This window comes from Papilio polytes, unplaced genomic scaffold, assembly GCF_000836215.1.
Source record: "Papilio polytes unplaced genomic scaffold, Ppol_1.0 DF822845.1, whole genome shotgun sequence".
In the NCBI taxonomy this organism is placed as follows: Eukaryota; Metazoa; Arthropoda; class Insecta; order Lepidoptera; family Papilionidae; genus Papilio; species Papilio polytes.
Window position 1 is genome coordinate 36,395 of NW_013526359.1, and position 17,193 is coordinate 53,587.

Consider the following 17,193-nt stretch of genomic DNA (forward strand, 5'->3'; position numbering starts at 1 on the left):
TTTCGGGAATATGGTGTATTTTTACTATGCTGATAACGAAAATGTCATTTAAAAAGTGTTTGTTTATCTGCCTGTCTGCCGTTTGTTTCAAGTAACCTCTAAGACGGCTGGGCCAATTTCGACCTGACTGTTACTGAAAAATAGACGGGCATCTTAATATTTCGTAGACGAAGTCATGGGCAGCAGCTATTACATAAAATAAGTCATTATTTTTAAATGTAAAATTTTAACCTCAACTACGTAAAGAAACATGAAATAATTTTACAAAATCAACCATTGAATATAAAGATATCATTCGAGTCTTTTCATATCTAGGCCGTGTTTGGTGACTCGTATGAAAAGAATTGTTGCTAATTAGACCGACACTAATTATGTTACTTAAAGGGAAGAATACCACTGTCGTATTTATGATGGAATGAATGAAAATGTATACTTTCGAAACAATTATTGTATTACGTACAATACGTTTAAACAATGTATATTTTAATAAATTATGAAACTTTGTTTATTAAGTTTAAATAAATGAAAGTATCATTACGAATTAATCAAACCTAAGAAAATCGAATCTTGATATAAAGATGCTTTGGGATAACAAAAAAGACAAGGCGTCGAAACATAGTTATTAGAGTTATAAGCTTATAAAAAAAAACATACAGACGAATTGAGTACCTCCTTCTTTTGGTAAGTCGGTCAAAAATAAGTTTTTATTGTACAGTCAACTGCCTAAAAATGTATTCATTTACAAAACTTTAACTTGTATAGACCTTCGCATTTTTGAAACCGAAGGCTCAAATATTACTCAAATATACAAGTCTCTAAAGCTAGGATAATGATTAATACAGCTAACTGTACATAATCTAAACAAACTGTTAGGATGCATTAAATGTGTTTTCTTATTTCTGTTTACTTTATAATTTAGTAGCATTTTTCTTAGCAAATATTAACTCGTACGAGCTTGAGTGCAATTTAATATGATGTTGAAACCGTACACGCTCGCGTCAGACGGCTGACTGCAGCGGCTAGATAAGCAAATTATAATTAGACTTTAGCATTTGCAATGGCCCGCCACAGTAGATACACATTTGTTACTTAATACCGTTTACCTATCATTATAAAATAAATGACTGTTTAAATATAACTAGATGTTATTCGCGACTTTGTACACGTGAAATTTAAAAATATAGTCTATGTTACCTAGCGATAACGTAACTTTCTAGTGAATGAATTTTTGAGATCGGCCCAGTAGTTCCTGAGTTATTTCAATGTTTTATTTTTATTTTATTATCAAAATACAATTCTACATACAAAAATACAATGGTTTCCTCTATATACTATTAGTATAGATAGATTCAATGTCTTTAGTTCTTTTTATCCCACACAGACGAAGTCGAAGACAACAGCTAGATTAATAATAACAACTGAAATACTTATGACTTTAGTTTTCTTTTCATTAATTAAAACGCAATTCAGTTGAAATTGCTTCCAGCCACATCTGTAAACAGTCTACTTTCTATTATTCTTTTAAGTAGTAGTTTTATTTACCTTTTGAAGAGAATTTTGCTGTGAGACGCTAATGAGGGTCGCTGCGGAAGCGGTGAGCTCTCGTAACACTAAAGTCTCTTGTTTGAACAACTACAATTACGGGAAAAACTAACAAATAGTACGAGTATGTGAAGAAATTTAGACTTGTTATACTCGTATGAAATTAAAAGTTTTGTTGAAGTAAGAAAATGTATTCAGTTTTATAGAAACTTATTCAATTTTTATAATAATATTAAGCGCCAATAGCCTTATGGTTTGGGGTACGGACTACCGATCTTACAGTCGAGGGTTCGAATCCCGCCATTCGACTATGGTCGTGAACCATATCCTAGCATAAGCCTAGAGCTTACTTGGCATGGTCAAAGGAAATACTAGTAAATTAAAAAAAAATCTACTAATGAATTATTTAAAAATATGTGATTAATATAAGTGGTTAAGACCTTGTTTAGTTATAATAAATTTCAGTAAAAAGAAAACAAAGATGTAAATCTATAGCAACTGCAAAATATATTCTGAATGAAGTGGCAGCTATTACTCACAGTTCGCGACACGGGCCGCGAACGTTACATTGAAGTTGAATGGAATTCGAAAACCTCGTGCCCACATATTTCAATTAAACTTTTCACTGAACTGAACGAAGAAAGTAAATTTTACATGAAAACTTTCACCACAGCTATACCGTATCTAGAGTGACATATTGAATTTCAAGCACATTCAGTACAGAACGCAAATAAAATGATTCACGAGATACTCGTATATTTAATTTAGAACTGTGTTTTTAGCGTCAAGTGTAGTTTATACTCGTACGTGTCAATTTAAACAACTGAAATCTTTTTATTAAAAAGTAGCCGTTGCTCGCGACTTCGCCTGCATGAAATTAAAAATTAGTAAAAACACGGCTTATGTTTAACAGTGGTAGAGCCCGCTTTAACATCTTCGCACGAATGGGCCGGCTCGCCCGGTGTATACCACGACCACACAGAAAACAGGCGTGAAGTGGAAGCAATTCCGCGTTTCGTCTGATGGGCGTGGTACATGAGGCCTAATTTTAGTCCCTTTCCCTTTCCACCCTTTTCTTAAGAGGAGAGGGTGGGAAGGAAAAGTGGATTTGACGGTGGAGAAGACGCATAGGAAGGGGAAATATCCTCTTTAGGTGCGTCTCCTCCTCCGTCAATGAAGGATAGGCAACGCATCTGCAATTGCGGATGTTTATGGGCAGCGGTCGCTTTCCATTTCGGTGGATTCAGGTGGCCGCTTGCACGTTTGCAACCTTATATTATAAAAAAAATCGTAAATTACCTTTATGACGGTGAAAGAGTTTTAAAAATCGGCCCAGTAGTTTTTGCGTGAATCGAATACATACAAAAATTACTATTCAATATATATGAGACCTACGTAACTGTTACATAGTAGCCACATTTTAAAGTAACTCTCACTGATAGAACTAACGTGTATGGTAAACTACTTTTGTTTATACTAATACCATAAGGAGGAAATTTGTATTTTTGGATTTATGTATGTATTGAAATAAGTCAAAAACTACTAGGCGGAATTTAAAATTCCTTTACCGTCAGAAATGTAATTCATATGTAAGTAACATAGACTATATTTTTTTAATTTCACGCAAGCGAAGTCGCTAGCAACAGTTAGTGTTTTAAAATTTTGGTTTATAATCCGTAACTAGATAAGTATTGCATTATTTAACAAGACCTGAATTACTAGTTACAAAAGGATTAATCTTTTCAATAAAAGAGAAGAGAAGCATTTGATGGAATAGCACAAACTGGCTGCACCTGGTACACTGCGATCGTTAGTCTTGTTATAAAGTTCCGTAAACAATTGTTGCGCCGTCGCGTCCGAATGCCCGGATACTGGTCTCTGCGACGATATTATTTATTAAACCGATAAAAGCATTTGCTACTGGCAGGAAACAATTTATGTCACCACAGGTGTAAACTAAAATTATTTTACTTTAAAAGTTTTATTGTAATATTACTAAAGATTCCAGTTGTTATTGAATTTAATAAAAATTATAATTAGTTTTACAGTTAAATTATTTCTAAATCTTTTAAGATTGCCCGCCCTTTAAATAAAAAAATGTAGCTTGTTTTTTCTTAGGGGTATTTTATTCATAAACGTATATCATTGTTCATTCAAAATATATTTCAATAACCTTTCAATAAAGTCTATGAAAAACGACGCTATTATATACCCCATTAAATAAACTGTCATTTTCTTGTTCACTAAACCACAAGAAAAGCAAACAACGTAACGGCTATTGTGGAGTTATTTACGTGTGCTATATGCAAGAATTCTTTTTTGGGTTACAATATAAAGGGAAAAAGTAATATGTGAAAATACCAATTTCATACAATGTATGCGAAACAAGTAATGCATAAATAAACTTAGTAGCGATGAAAGGGGTTCGTTATTATCAGAATTATGTTTACAAACCTTTGTACTCTTTATTATTTTTACTACAAACGAAAACGCTTCAAATTTTTATTATGTGAAATACCTACGTATTTATTTTGAAAGTGTACGCTTTTAAACTACCAGTATCACGTGAATAACTGTAAAAAACAATTATCTTTCTAGCGTAAAGACTGACATACACGGACTACGTTAAACAGTTGGTATCAAAAGTTTCACGTGACTTCTAGGTAATAGTAGTTATTATGCCGCACAAGAAACACAGTTAAGAATTGCTATTAAAAATGTTGCCAGTCCTCTTAACGCTGTTAGTACAGACTGCTTGAAACGGTCCGTGTATGTCAGCCCTAACCGGTTTAGCGCGAGTCAACACCAAAACAAGTGGATGTGAACAGCAAACTAATTATACTGAAAGCTTTTGAAATGAGCAAGTTACTTTAACAAAATTTAACCTTGTTAATTAAAATTCGCAGATTTGATTTTAATTTTCTTAAATAATTAACACTACAGTTTGTCTAAATAAGATAGATTAGTTTGACGATTCATGTCAATTGATGTGACAATTCAGTAGGGATGGGTTGTTTAAAATCAAGCCTGAACCTTTTCGATTTTCGATTTTTATTATTATGGAAGTTAGAATCGATAGATTCATAGTTATAACTAATAAATTAAAAAAAACACTGTAGCCAAATTAATATTGATCTGCAGAACCATTACAAATAATGAGAGTAAATAAATATTTATTACTACTACAACCGTACGTAATCGAATTCGCTATTATTTCTGTCATCGCTAAAATCTCTACACTGTAATCAATACTAGAATTGTCCACTAAATTAGTTAATAAAAAAATAATAATTTTATTTAAGTTCGATAAATTTTATTTAAACCGAATATCGATAGTTCATAATTGTTCGCTATGCGTGTTTGTGCGTCACTACGATACCTGTCTATTAAGTACGGCATTTACCTTCATACAAATTTAATTCGATACTTCATATGCGTCATTTATCAAACTAATCTATCTCATTTAGACAAACTATATTATTGTTTTGTTTAATATAAACATAACAATGACGTTAAATCCGTTAAAATATACAGATATGAGTTGTAAAATTATTTACAATCCAGCCTATTTGTGTGACATAAAATTATTTATTGACACACATAATTACACGAAATACTAGTGGTTTCACAAAAAAACCTATAACATAGACTATATTTAACTGTATTTGGTGAAGAAAGATTTTCTCAGCATTCCGGAACAAAGCAATTTTACGCGTAATAAGATTTGATTACAGCCACATGTTTACTTACAAGCACGCACGATACTTGCAGGATTTATAAGGTACGTGATTCCGCAAGAGCCTACATCTGTAGCTGAAAAGATAACAAAAATCATCTACTAAAGGCTTCATTATATCAATTACTAGCTTTCAACCACGACTCTATCCACATGAAATTAAAAAAATAAAGTAATTCGCTTATTTTTTATTCCAGACTATCCTCAAAATCTATGCCGAAACAAGATCCAATCAGGCGTTTAGGCTACAAACTCTTACAAACATCCATCTAAACTTTCGCATTTATAATATTAGTAATAGTAAGATTATCGCCTATAGTTAAAATATTTATATTAAAAAATCTAGAATTCTTTTAGTTTCAGAAAATTAATTATCTAGTAACATTTTTGTACTGTTATTAGTTGTGGAAGTATTAGCATTGCATTAATATTAAACCGTAATATGATAATAGGAATTCGCGCACATATTAATATAACAAGTTTATTAAGAGTGCAGAAGTTAATATTCCGTCCTTCTGTTGTATGTGGGTAACGCGCCTGCTGAATGTTATTGCTTTGCAAATGCTACGAAATAAAAGAAATTCCTAATAAAAGGATCTAAGAAATATCTTTATCATATAAACAATGTTATTGATACATACTTATTATTTTTCTTGCCACTTTCACCACACTTTCTAGACAAAGATCTTTTACAAATCTTCTAACAGGCTAGCAATTGTTTTTATACGAGCTGTCGCCCGCAAACTTCGTTAGCGCGGATTTAAAAAAGTCATCTATCACATTTCCGCGTGCATCTACCTTTTACTAGCAATCTTTCAGTCAAAATCCCGCTCAAATCAGTCAACTCGTTCCAGAGATAGCGGTCCGGTCGCCATTTTGACAGCGTGGAATTTTAAAACCAGTAGCCTATAATATGCCCGTCTATGTGAGCTACCCCCCAGTGAAAGTCCGATCGAAATCGACCCAGCCGTTTCTGATATTACCCGGAACAAACGCGACTTGCGAACAGAGAGACATTTTTTAAAATGCGATTTTCGTTAACAGCCAAGCAAATACATTATCTTTCCGAAATCTGGAATTTTTCTTTTGATGTCACAAACAGTCACTCCAATTTTATCATATGTATTGACTAATCAAAACTTATCTGTTGTTAAAAAACGCAAAACCCTGAAGCTTATTGTTTGACACTGAAAGTCTACATGTGCAAAAAATGTTGGTATTTATTTTGCAAGGGTTTTCGCACAGATGAAGGTACGAAGGTTTTTATCGACGATGTAAATGTGAACAGGCCTCGGAAACGGTCAGAATATACAGACTAAGGACTTGAAATAACCTTGTATTCAACACTCTGAATGTACAAAGTGCCGTATTAAAGTAATGCTACTTTCACACAAGGGCAAAACATAAGAATAGAAGAGTCGACATAACAGTACTGCAATTATTTAAAGGAACAGACAGAGGCACTGATACAGTACAATAGGATACTGCATTATATGACTGCTCTATATCACTGGTCTGCCTCGTGTGAAGCTAGTATAAAAACTGTAGCGTTTTTCCTTTAAACAGGACTCGGCCACAACCATTAATAGCATAGGACATTATCATTAGGGAACTTTACACTGTATTTCTTGTCATTTTCTTTCTTTCGTTGTACAAAAATAAAATATAAAGAACATTACACTCTTCAACGTATGTCGTTTAAACGTTTACAAAGTGTAATATTTTGTTGTTTTCTTAACAGTGGGAAAATTTATACGTTACCTTCTATACGCATCGGTACAATAATGTTACGGATGAAGAGAAACTTTTCTTTTCCTTTTTATACAAGTAAATTCAACAATTGTGTTAAGAATATTAACGCATTTCTAATGTACTAAATATTTATTTAAAGGTAAAATATTAATTCCATTATCCACGTATAAAAGGTAATTTTATAGACATAGGGTTTGATTGTTATTTGAAAAATGCAGCTATCATTTTAAGTAGATTTTTATATATATTTTACATTTTTGGATTCTCAATGTCAATATTGTTTTCGTATATTTACTTAGCGGAAGAAACCCACGGATCCATGTCCTTTGTTACAATGTCTTGAATAGTACAAGAATACCACGACAAAGCAATCTTAGCGAAACTAATCAGCGAATGTCCTCGAAGTTGGGAAAGGTAATTACAAAACAAATAAATTATTCGTTACCCATTTAATTGCAAGGAGTAAAGGAATCCTTGCTACTAAGAAACATTAATGGAACTAAGAGCTATGTAAAATAAACTAGCTGTCTCCCGCGATTCCGTTCTCATGGAATTAAAAGTAGCCTACATCCGTGTTAAATTTGAGGTCCATTGACCCGTTTTGGAGATACGTGTACACATAAACACATATAAACTTTAGCATTTATTACATTAGTATGAAGTATAATATAATATGGCACGCCTCAAACGATATTTAAAATACATTTACCTCCAATTATGTTTTACCATTTCCTAATCGATGATGCGGAAAATGTGGGCCGACATCGTACATAATTGCTGTCCTCTGACGTCATATTCATCTCTGTTAATCACATTGATTTCGTGTTAAGCTATTGTTCAGTTTGTAGGTCACTTTGTCCTTTGTTTACTTACTGTATTCAGTGACATGAAATACGTAGCTTATTCAGAAACTTATCAATTATTACTCATTTAATATTCTTAACAAGTAGAGATTACTTTCATACAAAAGAATTATTAGTGAAGTATATTTTCACTGTCATCTGTATCCGAACAATAAACACGGTTTTCTATTTATCATTTTGAGATTTCACAGCAAAAAGATCTATTCAAAAACATATCGCCATCTCTCTGTGTTCGTAAAAACAAAGACAACAATTCATTGTTGTAAACTTGCCTGGTTTAAACAAAAGAATATTGAAAAAAATAATTCCTGAGTATTGATATAAGTAAAACTGGCGAATGAGTAAGTACGTAGTTATCTCCGATTCCTGATAAGCAAGAAGCATACTGATCCGTTGTTAGCAATAAAGATAAGCATATTATGTCTCGTTACCATAATTGGATGCCTTCTTTCCTTTACTAAGCCTGCTATACGCATCAAGGGACCTGTTATTATCCGAATATTTTTATGCAACTATGAATACACGCAATTTTTGTAGAAATCGTACAAAAATGCACATGATATCATATTTTACACAAAATAAATTGATTGGAAATGACTATAACATCATAGAGTATTGATCAAAAGGAGAATTTAATGTAGCGATATAATTTTTTCTCGTTGTCAGATGAAAATTACCTTGTCGCTGTCGGTGACGGAAATAAATAGAGCGCCGCTGCGTTATATTAAATCGAATACATTTTAATTTACCTTTTTCCGGCTTCGAAGAATTAAATTATAGGTTTCAATAAGATGATTAAAGAGCCTGCCGATAATTTTACATGTAGATAATTGGAAAAAAAATCGGATAGATAAACATAGAGTCACCCTTACTTAGATAGGCTCCGAGCCCTTTAGTGGGGACATATAGTAAGCGCTGATGGTGAAAACTAATCCTAAAGCTTAAAGGCCAGTAACAAATTTTGTGTTCATCTGGTGTTGAGGATGTCCATGGGTGTCGTTGGTCAGCGAACGTCGTCGAGGTAGTCACCTCAGTGTTCTCGCCACTCGTTTGCCCCTTTTTATTATAAAAAATAACTTCTAGCTTAAATTGCTTATCTAGTTTTAATTAAAACTATTGATGTAAAAACATTATTCCTATAAGTTAGAAGACATATAGTATATTTAAAATGTTCATATCACTAGTAGTACTCGCACTAGTACGTTAGCATTCTTCAGAACAAAGTTTGTGTTTAAATAACATTTGGTTAAATAAAATAATAATACTTTGAAATTTCATGCTACTATCTATTACTATTAGTCTACAGTATAGCGTAGTACGCATTCGACTAGTACACAATAGTACATTAACGATTCAAACGTACCAAGCGCTGACTATCCAGAAACCATTAGCGATGCAGGTGAATTTGCATTAATTCAACTAAACTACATTCTATACCTGCGATTGGCTCTGAAACTTCATACTAGACAAGTTCGATGAAACGTTCAGGTTTACGAAGGATTTTCCTTTCTACATTCCTACATAACTACATTCCGACATACACTAATAACAGGGAAAATGGTAACACTCAAATAACAATCAAGCAAATTCTAAAGCCCGCTACACACAGTATAATAAGATTTCACTTAAAAGTCGAGCAGTGAAAACTAAGTGTGTAGGTAAAAAATTATCTATCAGTTAAATTAAATGCCAGTTTTAACTGTAAAGTTCGTACTTAAAAAAACAATGAAACAAATTCTAAAGCCCGCTACACACATTAAGTTTTCACTCTATAGTCGAACTCTGCAGTTAAAACTACGTGTACAGGTAAAAAATTATCAATCAGTTAAAATACACCACAGTTTTAACTGTACATTTCGATTGTTTAAAAATGAACGTGTGAAGGAGGCTTAATTTAGAATTGCTACTTGGAAATGCCTATTTATAAATGTTTGTATATACACTTATGCAAATTAGATCGTTAGCAGATAACCGTAAGATAACGTTGTGTTCAATTCAGTAATATTATGTGTACAATAGGTTTTACTTAGTTTCATTTATGTTAGGTTTCCTGTCTGCTGTAGCGCTCAACTCTTTTGTGCTCGCGAAGTAATTCAAATCCTTTATGTTGTTACATAGCTACTGGCTGGAGTAATACTGAAATTTATACGTAGAGTAAAAAGGTAATACGAATTTGCACTTCTTAGAGTTTTCACTCCTGTTTATTTTATAGTAAAACTTATCTAAACTAAAATTATAAAAAGATTTGTATTTCTGTATATATTGAAATAACTCAAAAATTATAAGGCCAATTTTAAAAATTCTTTTATCGTTAGAAAGGTACTTATCTGTAAGTAACATAGGTTCTATTTATTTTTTACTAATTTTTAAATTTACGCGAACAACTAATTGTATTTATTAATATAGTTTATTGCGTTTAAATTTATGTCAAACAATAAATTACGAGTAGGTACAGTCAGCTCCATAAACATGTAGAATTACAAAACTTCAGAAACAAGTCTACGCTTTATATTTCAAAAGTATATATGAACCAATCCATTCTAATACTTGACTTTGATTACTAGATATCAATCTGCATACGTATTGAAACCATCTGTACAAATTTGTAAAGTTTGAGTATTCATTCTATGTATCTGACTGTACATAAATGTTGAATCAAAAGATTGGTTAAAGCTTGTAAAAGACGCAACTAAAAAATTAATTACAGAAGGATATAATATTTTTTTCGATACACACAAAACTGATTGAGTGAACTCATTTAGTCAAAGTGAATAATTACTACACTCCTTCATTAAGCAAAGTAAATACTTTAAATTAGCTTCTATCTTCACGTTTTTAATCTCAAGAGAGTAATAAAGTTGCGCTTTACATTTTAAAATGTTTTAAAAAACTTCCAATATTTATTTTTCAATAGTTTAACATGTTTACATTTTATGAAATCTTCATACAAAAGACATATAAGTACCAAAGAAATTGTTGTCACCGATATTAACTTGTTCCTAACTGGGGTTGTTACGGAGGCCATTTAAACGGAAGTGGATGCGGATGCGGAGGTCAATATTAATATATTAATTGCGATTTATTAAAGAATTACGTTAATTCAAAATACAGATTGGTACATAATAATAAGATACACTTTATTATGCAAAGATATTTTTTTTTTTTATAACATAAGGTGGCAAACGAGCAAGCGGCCGCCTGAAATCGCCAAAATGGCGAAGCGACCGCTGCCCATAGACATCCGCAATTGCAGATGCGTTGCCTACCCTTATACGACGAAGGAGGAGACGCACAAAAAGAGGATATTTCCCCTTCCTATGCATCTCCTCCCCCGTCAAATCCACTTCCTCTTCCCAACCTCTCCTTAAAAGAAAAGGGTGGTAAAGAGAAAGGGACTTAAATTAGGCCTCCGGCACCACACTCATCAGACGAAACACGGAATTGCTTCCATTTCACGCCTGTCTTCTGTGTGGTCGTGGTATTACACCGGGCGTGCCGGCCCATTCGTGCTAAGATGTTAAAGCGGGCACTACCACTGTAATTAAAGCGGGCACTACCACTGTAATTAAAGCGGGCACTACCACTGTAAGCCAAGCCAACCAAGGTATAATATAACAATTATAGTTAGTAGACCTAACACGCCCGCGCGGGCCGCATTAACGATACCTAATCGCCCCACTCGCGTTAAAGACGTAAATTAACTTCCATTATAACGCGGATGCGGAGTTAATACATCTTGCCGAAGTTCCGCACTTGCGGATGCGGAAGCGGAGTTCCGTTACAACCCTATTCCTAACTAACGATCAGCGATTAAGTGAAAAGTTATAAGATCTTCTGTATATAACTTTAAACTCTCGTTGTTTTTACAAATATAACGCTCGTAAGACACGGGAGCTCACAATCGTAGTAAGAAACCCGTAAATTCCGTGAAACTTCGGAACATTAAATAAACCTTGGTGTTCTTAAAACCATCATTATTTTTAGAGTTATCGATTATAATTATTTACATTTTATATGATTTGAATTATTCATAAGAAATGACATGCAAATTATTCCTGTAACAATACCCACATCTGTAAGCTTCTCACACTGTTACAGTTACCGTGGATTCCCACTGTCGGAACTCTAATACAAAAACATTTTGCTATTTCAACATTTATCATAAATATTGAAAGGAGTAACAATACATTCTTATACTGGTTCCTGTCAGTAGAAGCCGACGGTTAGAAAAGGGTCGCGGCGTGTAAATTGACAATGTGCCAATGTGACACAGCGAGATCGTTTATCCAAACGTTATCAAACAGATGTCAATTCGATTTATAATCTACTAGAGAAACACACGTTAAAAATATTAAAATAATATCATGTCATATCTTTTGTTATAGTATTTTCTTAGAATCTCTATGGAATTTAATCTTACAAATTAATGAGTTGTCCGGGTTCCGTCTTTTTCATTAAGTAGACTTGGCAGTGTTCGTGCAATGTAAACACTTGGAGCTTTCCTCTTTATCGAATTGTAGCGCGTATAACAGCAGCGAGAAAAGACGCTGCCGGCAATTAAATTCATGGAATATTCAATTACGGTGTAAGACTGTGTACATTTGATATTTAGTATTATTACAATAAAGATAATAACTGAAAGGAACACTAAATTACAGTAAAATCGTTTAGTATTTTTTTTATACTATAAGGTGGCAAACGAGAAAGCGGCCACTAGAAATCGCCAAAATGGCGAAGCGACCGCTGCCCATAGACATCCGCAATTGCAGATGCGTTGCCTACCCTTAATTGACGAAGGAGGAGACGCACATAAAGAGGACATTTCCCCTTCCTATGGGTCTCCTCCACCGCCAAATTCAAATCCACTTTTCCTCCCCATCCTTTCCTCTTAAGAAAAGGGTGGAAAGGGAGAGGGACTAAAATTAGGCCTCCGGCACCACACTCATCAGACGAAACGCGGAATTGCTTCCATTTCACGCCTGTTTTCTGTGTGGTCGTGGTATTACACCGGGCTCTACCACTGTTAAAGTACTACCACTGTAAGTATAATAAATTACATACAACTAAACAGAAAAGAAAATTGAATTAGTATTAAAATATCTTCTGCAATACGAAGCATTCCCTACCTTTTTTAACTTGACTCTAGCAACTAAAGTATACTTATTATGCAGATTTTCGATGAATTCGTTCATGTTAGTTACTAAATTTGATAATTATAATATCCTATTATCATATTACAAATTTAATCATAAAATTAAATCACGTAATTTTAGTATTTTAGTATGACAAATTAATTATGTTTCACAAACAACTAACGAACATCAAACATCGCTTAATCAATCTTTGACAGTACTAATTAAAACTCAACTAAAATAGCGTAGCCCATTATACAATGTTTGCTTTATAAAACCATTTTATGTTTTGATTAAGTTACTCGGTTTACATTAAAATTGAAGGGAAATAGGTAAATGTCATGTTTATACTATTAAAATGTTTTCCAATATTTAATTTAACATTTTACAACTTATAGATATTCTGATAGTGAATAATTTTTAAATTGTTCGGTAACTTTTTAGTTTATTCGTCAAATATAAAAGAATACATTGCTAAGGGCTTATTATATTTGTCTTTATATTGTAGATTTGTAAAAAATTAAAATATATACAAAGTTATAGTTTGTGAGAAAACATGAGCAAATAGACAGATTGTTTTAGACGAATGATTTTCAAAAGAGCAACATATTTTCAAAGAAGCATTTCGATATCAGATTATCTTGACAAATTCAAAAGCTTATGCAATACTCAGTTCAATTAGGAACGACTTAATACACTGACTGGCATTGTCCTGTTGCATGCAACTGGATTATCGTCGAAACATATCTTTCCTTAAAATATAGACAACGACTGTATGAATTGTATTTTGAGATCTCTATTTGTTTTTATTTTGTACCAATAGATGGCAGTATCCATAATTTTTTGTTTATATCTTAAAAGATTTTTTGGATTATTTTACGCAACACATAGCATTCGAAATAAAGTGATTTTTCTAAATAAATTTGTTACGTTGACCGCATTTGATTAGATATTCCATTATCGTTTTGGAAATAACTTTCAGATAATTTATACAAAGGCACCGATGACGATCTCGAAATTTTAATTAAAGAGCAACAGCTGCGCATTCGGCTTGTATTAGTGTCACCGTAAAATTGTTATCACTGGAATTCGGTTATATTGCCAAAAGGCAAAAATATTACTTCGTATATTAAACTATTATCCAAATAGTTACTATGTTTTATGTGGGTATTTTATTGGTCGATAATTTTAAAAGGAACGTCAGTAAATTTGATGTTGAATTTAATTTACGTTTGCAACTTATAATAGGAGGCATTAGGTTAAAGCGTTACGATAGTAAACATATGTTTATTTTTTATTTATGGTAAAAAAATTACATGTACATATGAAGGATTATTTCAATAAAATACAACTTCAAAGTTAATAAAATTTGCCACAACTCATTATTTAGCACATTACTAGACAGTTATTTAGTATCTATTTACAACATTTCTATAGAATAGTTGTTAAGCGATGATCGTAAATTGTATGAGACGGCTGGAACTTAACAAAAGATTTCTCTGCCGTAGCGAACATGTACGATATCCACTCACTCGAGAAAGGATTTCTATGTACGGTTCATAATTGACTATCATATTCTTACAGTCAATGGAAATTTCAACCAGGCTACGAAATTTAATGCTATAAACATTTTGAAAATATGAACCGACTAGTTTTCGCTTGCGACTCTGTCCGCGGGGAATTAAAAAAAAAAACAAAATAGCCTATGTGTTCTTCCAGACTATCTTCTTCACCGATACGAAATTTCATCGAAATCCGTTCAGTCGTTTAGGCTACAGACTCTAACAAACATCCATCCATCTAAACTTTCTCGTTTATAATATTAGTCTAAAGTATGATTAAAAGAGATCTTTTGACAATTGCGTTGTCTCAGATAGAAGAACAAATAAAAAACAAACTCGTACCGATAGATGAAGTCTTTTAGTGTTTTGGCGAATAAATTTTTACAATCAGTTCAATAGTTTCTGGGTTAAATGAACACAATCCCTTCGTGCCTTAATAGTAGTTCAGAATCACACTTGTGCTTATATACCTAAGACGAAATACATAGCAGTCTTATGGGATATTTCCCGTTAGAATGTCCAGCGTATTGATCAATCAATCAACAATGATTTATTTCCCATTGGACCATGAAGCACCCGTCTTATGACTTCTAATGATTTTTAATTACTAGTATAACAATTTAATCTTATGTAAGCCAAACGATAATGCCGATATAAACAATGCTTAGATATTTTGATCCAGTTAGTATGCAAACATAATATTGTAACTGTGATTGCGATGCTTTCGGTTAAATTAGTTTACTCTCTCAGTGCTGCTGCGCTTCCGGCTTTGCACAATTAATTATCGTTAATGAACATTAATTGGCCAATTTAACCAATTAAGTCATGATAAAAAATTAATTGATGTACATGTTATACATTCCGATTTATTAAAGCAACAAATTATTATAATCTTCGCTCACAGTTTATTTTTAAGTGATTTATGCTCGGTTTCTGAAGTTTCCATTTATTTTATCATTACCTTTTTTTACGTGGGTATGGGCCCACACATATTCCAACTTATTGGGGCCAAGAATCGAAATATGTCGGACTCACACCGACTAAAACCCCACGGTGATAGCTAACATTCTAATATTACCTTGTGATTGATTAGTGTTCGGTTGACTTATGTTTAAAGGAGCAAGAAACAAGTTACGTTTGGAAACGCATTTTATGAAGTTATTGAACGAAAAACCCTAACGAATGGTTTTACATAGCTGGGAAACCGGCCATAAAACAATTGCAAGGTAGTGCGCACTGTCCTGTCTCATTATTGTATTTTTATTACTTTGGGCTTTGAAAAGACATCCTTCATTAATAAAGTTTAAGTAAAAGCCGAGTGTATTAAGATATTACTTCGAGATATATTGATAATTGCGTCAAGGAATAAATTAAATTTAGGATAAACAATTACTTGAAGTCTCTACCATTCGTAAGTACTAATCGATTAGTGGACTGTCTGAATATATTTCGAATGAAATTGAAAACAACTAATGTAAAACGACTTTGTTATAGAAAAAACACCATCAAAGAAAAACCACTTAATGTCGATAAAGGATTTTTCAAAAGCAAAACCACGAAAAGCAATTTACTCTTTCCTTGAGAGATTGTAGAGAAGAAATATCCTGTTAGGGGAAAAAACATAATCGACTGAAGGGTTTATATCAAATTCTACTTACAAAGTGAATGTTTTAGAAAGTCATTAGGTCAAGTTGTATTTAATGAGGAAGAAATGACGAAACATAACACAATCTAGTCTTAAATGTTTTAATTTGTTTTTGTTTTTCTAATGCAGTAAATTAAGCGCGCATATCTTTAACGAAACTATAGTTCAACTGCTTAGACGCGCTTTAATTGCTATGAACTTATGTGGAGGTTAGTTGTGCATCTAAACAGATGAATTGACTGCAAAACAATCGACAATCGCAGAACAGATATACGATAGTTTAGTTAAAAGGGTGCGCCCGCTATTATGGTCGGTCATTAAAACCCTATAATAATTCGTTCTGTGATAATTCGTAGTATCCAAAGATTTAATTAAAATAACTTTTTACACATTTATTCTTTTCAACAACTTTCATAAAATAGGTTCATTTCACTTACTAATTATAATCATGTCAATTGGTCTCAGTCAGATACGTAAAAGCATTCCCGAAATTTAAAATTCAATTTATGAATAAACTGTCAAAGCTTCAATAAATTTAATAACAATACTGGCGACCGACAACGTCGAGCAATAGAGTTACTCAATTAAAACTTTTTAAAATGCCGTTTATAAAGCCTTCGAGACAGGCCAATTTAGTTAACAGTTTATTTTAGTAGCTATTGATGTCACAATCCAGTTGTGGTTAAATTAAATGTTTTAAAGCAAGATTCTTTACGAATTAAGGAATAAATAAGTCTACTTTACTATAGACTTTTTATTGAAGCTGTGAATCAAAATTTTACCAATCAAATACTTTTTATTACTGGCTAATTTTAATCCGACACCTGCGAGATTGTAACGAAACTCAATTAGAAAAGTTTGTAAAGAAATTATAGCTTTTAACTGTTAGATTACTGAGAAAGGAAAGTCAAGTATTACGATTACTTGGAAAATACTATGAAAACTTTTAATATTACAAATT